We start from the raw sequence: 8,247 nt of genomic DNA, 5'->3' as shown, positions 1-8,247 counted from the left end.
CCAACCACTGGAGGCATTTAATTTAGATACTACTGACTAATAGTGGCAGCCAATACCTCCCAAGGCCATGGGGTGGTGGAGCTGTACAGCAGCAGCAGTTAAGCATAAGAAAATAACAAACTAAAAGAAAGAAATTCAAAATAACAAAACAGGGCAATAACTGGATCTATAAAATTCAGGCAAGGCAAAGCAGCAGTAGCATCTCTGCTGAGACAAAATCACAGTTAGCTGCATGTTCACTTAAAATATCCACATTTCTCAGAGTGCTCTTACAAAGGTTATTCTTGCAATTACAATATCAAAGTTATAGGAGCAACAAGATACACATTCAATGTAGAATGTTTACACATTTAGTATGAACAAGGTATGCAAACATTACCTCATACATCAGACCCAACCAATGGCATCTGGCACTTCAAGCCATCATCACAGTGGATGCCTACTCACATGAGAACATACACTGCTGCAGTTAGTAGGGCGCTAGCCACAAATAAGTCAGACGTTTGAAACATTCACTTAGCCTACTGCATTAACACATTATAGTAAAACATGAGACTAATTACCATGTATGCTTGACACTCAGCCAAAGAAACAGCAGTGCTCTCGGTGTCCTCCAAGCCAAACCTTCAGTAGTTCCAAATCTACTCATAAGCGTTTGGCATGCTGCAGAGGCGTCCCTGTTTGTAAAACAGGTCATGAAGTTTGGCTACACATAAATATATATACAGTAGCACACAGGTAAACAATAAAACATAAATTCAATTAAAAGCAGCGAGGACTGACCGCAGAAATACACCAGTGGCGATGCGATTCAAGCGACAGAGTGTAGCAGCAAGCGATACGAGCGATTGAGGAGACAAGAGTATGTCCGTACAGGCAGAAGGCAAAGCATTAAAGCATTCCCATTGGCTGTGGTCACTGACCTCTATACAGTAATTGGCTGTCGCGGCTTGTCGCCGAACCGCGTCATAGAAAGTTGAAAAGATTTAAACTTCAAATTGTCGCGCAAATCGCTCTAGTATCCAGAATCTCTTTTGTCTCTCGACTCAATACAAAGTCAATTACTTCCGTTGCTCGACTCGCTCAGATCGCCGCTAGTGTATTTCTGCGGTGAGGCACAGATGACAGCCAAAACTTCTGCCTACCCACAGCATTCTCAAGATTAAACCTTTGGTAGCTGGGTCCAGTCTACCCCAAACAGTTTAATAAGCTGCAGAAGCGGAGCCATAGAGGTAGAAAATAACACTAGAGAGGACACAGCAATTTGCGACAGCACTGGGAAATGGCAGCTGGAGCTTCCCAACTTCCGTAGGTAGTGTAGGCAATGCAAGTCAATGGAGAACACGCCCACCCCTGTCAAGAAATTGACTAAAACTGTGTAAATATGAAGTAACACTTTAATCAAAGACCAGATTTGAAATGTCAGGCTAAATATTTACTTAAATCATATGAGTCGATAAAATACATTTAAAAATCAAATAATATATTTTATGAACATAGTTGGCAACACACTTCAACTATTGTCCTTGTATAGTGTGTTGATGGACATTTTCACATGATTAAGCCATTTTTGACAGAGGTGAGCCTCGTTCTCCGTTAATTTCCATTTCTCTGATCTACCTACAGATAATGGCTGTTACAGATTGCCGTAAAAAGGGGGGCGGGGTCCTCTCTAGTGTTATTTTCTACCTCTATGAGCGGAGCGCTTCTTAATTAAAGCAGCGAGGAGCAGGGCAGCAGTGTGACGGCAGGGCTTGTGCCTAACCTGCCGGTTAGTGCCCTTTTTATCAATGAAAAGCTAATTGCTAAATAGCCACCAACCTGCTACCTGGAGGGGGTGTGTCATCTAGAGAGGGAAGCTACGGTGGCTCCAAGAGGACAACACAGACAGGTAGACAGTAGGTCGGTTACATAGGCATACACCATTTTCTAGTCCGGGATCAGGGTTGTCTGCACGAATTGAGGTTTATGGCAGTGGGGATAAAAACTGTTCTCATACAGCATGTGGTTAGGACCTGAAAATGGCACAGGTAAGAATCCATTGAACCGGTATTTCATTCCACTGAAGATTAATCTGAATCCGCATTCTGTCTACAGCAGATGAAGATGCCAATGGGAGCCGTCATGATCCCCTTCAGCTGGAAGGCAGTCATGGTGAGTAGGCTACTGTAGACATGACTACAGCCTACACTACAACTTCAATTTGTGTTTTAGACAATTTTGTCAAAACAGCCGCTGTTTTTCTGAACAATTACCCTTCTGAAACCTTCGAGGACACACTGTAATGCTCTTCCTTAACATTCTCATCCGATCTTTCTTTATTCGTCAAGTGCTTCTTTATGGCTTAATAAATCCTTAATACCCTTTCTTGATCTCTTTTTCAGATATTAGGCCTCGAACCTCAAGCCACTTTCTGCCCTGCCCCACCATTTCTCCGGACATGGTCACGTCAGAGATCAGTGATTACTCATGTTCAAGGTACACATAGCTACTCATTCACTCAATCATTCATTCATTCATTCATTCATTCATTCATTCATTCATTCATTCTACCACTCAGAAATGTATAGAAATGAAGTAGAACAACTTACCCCATGCAGCACAAAAATGCAGTATCTGTCCTTTTATGGAGTTTAATTTTAGTCCTGTTTTTTCTTAGTTAGCCTTGTCTAACTATTCACCCCTTGACATTTTTAACATTTTGCCATGTCATCACCATAAACTTAAAGTGATACTGTCCCATTTTGGAAATGCGCTCATATTACACCTCCCCTTGAGTTAAATAATTGAGTTTTACCTTTCTCTTGTACTTTCAGCCGTTCTCTGAGTATGGCAGTGCAATTTTACCTCCATGCTAGCAGTTAACATTGAGTCCTATGAGACCAGCTGGCGGCTAATTGATCTCATAGGACTCAATGTTAACTGCTAGCTTAGAGGTAAAATTTGAACTGCCATACTCAGAGAATGGTTGAAAGTACAGGGGGAAGGTAAAACTCAATCATTTAACTCAAGGAGAGGTGTAAAATAAGGTAACACTTTATTTTAGGGATACATCTATTAGCACTACTACATACAATATTAATGCCTGTGTAAGTAACTTGTAAGGCATGTACTAAGCAAAATCAGACAGTTGTTAGACATTTATTCGCAAATGTCTTGTTCATGCACAATAAGGGATTTATTACCAATATAACCTTAGTAAGGACCTAGTAGACCTAGATTTCTATTTATGAATAAGCAGTAAGGACCAGAATACAATGTGTATAAGCTCCTGGTACACTGTGTGAACAAACGCTGAACAGTGTGAAAACAGATGTGGAATAAAGATCCCTATTCTAAAGTGATGCATTGCTCAGCCCAGATGGCTTAGGGCCCCCACACTACCTTGGGCCCCCACTCTTACCCTTATTCCGCATCAGTTTTCACACTGTTCAGGGTTTGTTCACACAGTGTGTCGGGAGCTTATACACATTGTGTTCAGCCACTTACTACTTACTAATAAACATAGAAATAAAAGCTTACTGGTCCTTAATAAGGTTATATTAGTAATAAATCCCTAATTGGGCATGAACAAGACATTTGTGAATACATGCTTAACAACTGTCTTATTTTGCTTAGCACATACCTTAGCACACGTATGTATTAGTGTTAATAGATGTATCCCTAAAATAAAGTGTTACCTAAAATAAATATTTCCAAAAATGGGACCGTATCACTTTAAAGGTACACTGTGTACGATTTTTAGTTGTTTATTTCCAGAATTCATGCCACCCATTCACTAATGTTACCTTTTTCATGAATACTTACCACCACCACCAGATGCCGACTCCAGGGCCGCGTTATCCTATGGTGCAACCGGTGCTGCAGCACCGGGCCCCGCCACTAGAGGGGGCCCCGGACGTCGTGAGATTGGAAAATATGAAACGATATTTGAGACAATCAATTGTACTTTTGACGCATTTCGCCATCCGTAGGCAAGCAGAGGCGCATATGCATATCTTGTAACCAGGCTGGACAGGCAGCTTGGGCCCCCCAAGACTGTAGCTGGGGAACAGTAGTGGCGATTTGTTACAAGTGTTCTTTCTTTTTAATTCTCGCTTGGCCCCCCTACTGAGCCTAGAATCGCCTCTGCATGCACGCAGGAATCGGAGGTCGGAACTTATCATTTCAGTCAGATGCGTCTGGTTGTGTGCCACCAGTGAAAACGGTGGTCAATAATTTTATAGTTTGATGATGGGCTACTGTCTAAAAAAGATGTGAGAAACTCGGCGTCAGCACTTGCTTCAGATTGTACGGATAAACTTCAGCCCGGCATGGATTAACGCATTGAAGAGAAGGTTGGCAACGTTATCCATTTTTGGTCAGTGTTATAATCGCTTTTTGTAATAGAGCTCTTCAGCGTTGACGTCAACTTGTATGCGGCGTTTGGACTACCGGTTCCCTGGCGATTTTTTACATTGCAAAACGCCATAGAGATTCAGGTTTGGCAAAAATATAAGTTGCACGGCAACAACGAACATTAGCGTGTCCCCGCATCCCTTTCTCATTAGTGGAACGGATCGTATCATCATGTTGGTGTATTCACATGTTAAACCATGACGATTATAATTCAATATTGCTAACCCCTTTCTGATCATTAAAACTTCCGAACTACATACTTTCCTTTGGTTGCCATGGGTACAACCTTCCGCACGTACATGCCGTTAGATACTGGCGCCGTTTCTGTAGTCGCCAAAAGCTTCCGGGTTTAGCATATGGACGCAACATCGTATTTATGTCGAAGTTTGACACAAAATGATCAACCATGTCATACATACAGCCTATTTTTAACACCCTCGACAGTTTGCGGGGGTTCGCTAAGCGCGTGCTTGCACTCGGAGCTTATTTGAAATTTACCCCTATTCATTCCCAATGGAGGCCGGAAGCCGATAGGAACCAGGACGTCCTTAAATGCTAACATGAAAGACTACAATCTACTACATGCTTCCGCTTCCGCTGAAGAACTCTATTGTTGCATAGCGATCATGGACTTGTGCAATCATGTAGGCTTAAGCTAAGCAAACAGAGCACAGCACACCAACCTAACTTTATCTTATTCTATTGTTAAAACATGGGGAAATAAATCACGCACCCAACTGCATTCGCGAAACAAAAGTCTTGCATGGCGCGGCGAGGACCACTTCTGAGGTGTTTTTTAAAAAGTGTTCACAATAATGCTACGTAGCAAGTGCACCAACCAGCACTCAAAGTTCTGACAGTCTGACAACAACAGGGCAAGCTAGCAAACACTAAAATGATATAGGCTTGTCGCATTTCCCTAAAGCACTGTAATAGGTCTAATGTCGATGCTCTGTCAGCGTATATCTTTGCGTTCGGCTTTGTGTTCAGTTAAAACATGCCATGGGTACCACTCGCGGATTGTTCAGTTAGCAAGTGGCTCTTATCTGGGAGGGAAAAAAACTTGCGTGATACATCCACATCCACATCTAAACATTTGGCCTACGAGTTTGCACCGTAATCTACTGTAATGATTGCACACTATTGCATTGTAATGCACCATCTAGATGAAAACCGCTGACTTCTTAATTGGTAGCCTATATGGTACATTTTGAGGGGATTTCGTGACAGCTTCACTTTGCTGTGGTTCGCTGCTAAGGGGATTCCCCTTTCTCGCGTCAAGCGACAGCTGAGTAGGCTACTTTCCTTTGACAGACAGACAGTCTTTCCAAGGCCATTGGAAGTTACATTAATTAACACGTGTTTCCCACGACGGTTTCGATTCGACAAATTGGTCGGCAGCAACGTAGCAAAAATAAGAGACTTTTGGTTGTGCTTCTGTTTGGTAGTTCTAGCTGAGCCGACGTTTACTCTGCTAAACGGTAGTGCACAGAATCTCCTCCCTGTCAGCTGGCTAGGCTTCCAATGACTTGCGTTGCGACTAGTGAACTCAGCAGGGGGTTCCGCGCACCCTTTTTTGTGTTGGAGTAGAACGTGTAGCCTGGGTTGTTTCATGCGTTTTGAATAGGCTATGGCTCATAATAATGTGGTGTAGGGGCCCCGGATTGCGTCTGCACCGGGCCCCGGCGAGGGTTAACGCGGCCCTGGCCAACTCCCCCCGCCGTCTCTCTCTCTCTCTCGGTTCACGCCCTGGTCAGGACCGCGCGCACGGCGACCTGTTTCGTTAATGATCCTTCCGCAGGTTCACCTACGGAAACCTTGTTACGACTTTTACTTCCTCTAGATAGTCAACTTTGATCGTCTTCTCGGCGCTCCGCCAGGGCCCACAAGGAGCCCTGGCGGGGCCGATCCGAGGACCTCACTAAACCATCCAATCGGTAGTAGCGACGGGCGGTGTGTACAAAGGGCAGGGACTTAATCAACGCGACCTTATGACCCGCGCTTACTGGGAATTCCTTGTTGATGGGAAACAGTTTCAATCCCCAGTCCCGATCACGAGTGGGGTTCAGCGGGTTACCCGCCCCTGTCGGCGCAGAGTAGACACACGCTGATCCACCCATTGTGGCGCGCGTGCAGCCCCGGACATCTAAGGGCATCACAGACCTGTTATTGCTCCATCTCGCGTGGCTAAAAGCCACTTGTCCTTCTAAGAAGTTGAGACGCCGACCGCCAGGGGCCGCGTAACTATTTAGCATGGAGGAATCTCGTTCGTTATCGGAATTAACCAGACAAATCGCTCCACCAACTAAGAACGGCCACGCACCACCACCCACAGAATCGAGAAAGAGCTATCAATCTGTCAATCCTTTCCTTTTGCAGCTAAAATGCCTATTTCTGGAAATTCAAAATGGCGGACCATGGAGAAGATCCCCCTTTTCATCTATGAAAAATGCAATTTTCCCAGTCATAATGAATGCTTAGAATTTGATGGTGGTGGTAAGTATTCATGAAAAAGGTAACATTAGTGAATGAGTATCATTGATTCTGGAAATAAACAACCAAAAATCTCACACAGTGTCCCTTCAACCCATTTTTAACCCGTCCCATTTTGAACATTACGACCCTTTTCTGAGATGTCTGCAATGTTTTAGAGTCACCTCACTGTTTATTTTTGATATTTGCTGCTGTCTTTGTTATTTGGCTATTCTGAATTTTGTCTTGACTGGCTTTAGCATGGCTGTCTGGCATGTCTATATCTGTTCTTAAAACCACCATAAACATTTGTTTTAAAGAATGTGCAACTCACCTAGTGTTAAGCGGAATTCACTGGTATTCCATAAGGATTTTTGTCGTGAAATATGGCTTCTGTAATGTTTTATGTGCGATTTTCTAAATACCGGTACTTTTTTTGTTTCTTTCAAAAAATGCAAAATAAAAAGTGACAAAAAGACTTATTTTGCTATCAAACTATCATAAATGTTAAATATGTTATATAGCTATGTTATATATTATATTATATTATATTATATTATATTATATATGCCTTTATTATAATATGCCTTTATTATATTATGCCTATATCATATTATTCCTATATTATAATATGCCCCCATGACGCCCCCACACCAACCGCACAGCACTTGCCCCCCGAAATGTGTACGCCACACTGCAGGAACCAACCATTCTCCTATCAAATTACAGTGAAAGTCTTAGTACCTGGAACAGTGGCACTTCTACACCACTGATGCCACTTCTCCACAACCAGTCAGACAAAAGGGAAAGACGTGCGGTGGACTTGACGACCGGGTAAGTTACATGTGTATATGATGATTTTTTTCAGAATGCATTGGTTTGTGCGGTTAAAGTCACCTGTGATAACGCACACTACATCAGGGTGCCTGTCTGCTCTGTCGACTGCTAACATTATTATTTAAAAGGCTAAAGAAATATGTCAGTGTTTGCATAATAGCCGTGATTCAGGACAATGTTTAACTCTCTGGCCAGGTAGATGGAGAAAACCGCCCTCTTCTGAGGACCTGTGCAGTACCCTGTGCAGTACTGCTGAAAGTATGAGGATTGCTTAATTTCCTTGTACTTGTTGCAATAATAAATAAAAAAGATACTCTATTATAGATATTCTATATTCTGTTGCTTGAAAACACTATTTAATCATGATACTTTGTGAACTCAACAAGTAAAATGAAAGCTATCAATTGCAATTGGGAAAGAGATCTGATATTTTTTAAAAGACAATCAATTCAGACAGGAAAAGGCCATCTACATTACAGAGGACCCTTTTCAAACCTTCAGCTCTACTGCATGCTTCACCATAAGTTTATTATTTTCTCA

The sequence above is a fragment of the Engraulis encrasicolus genome, chromosome 14, assembly GCF_034702125.1.
Source record: "Engraulis encrasicolus isolate BLACKSEA-1 chromosome 14, IST_EnEncr_1.0, whole genome shotgun sequence".
NCBI classification, from domain to species: domain Eukaryota; kingdom Metazoa; phylum Chordata; class Actinopteri; order Clupeiformes; family Engraulidae; genus Engraulis; species Engraulis encrasicolus.
Note: the sequence above shows the minus strand (reverse complement) of the source record.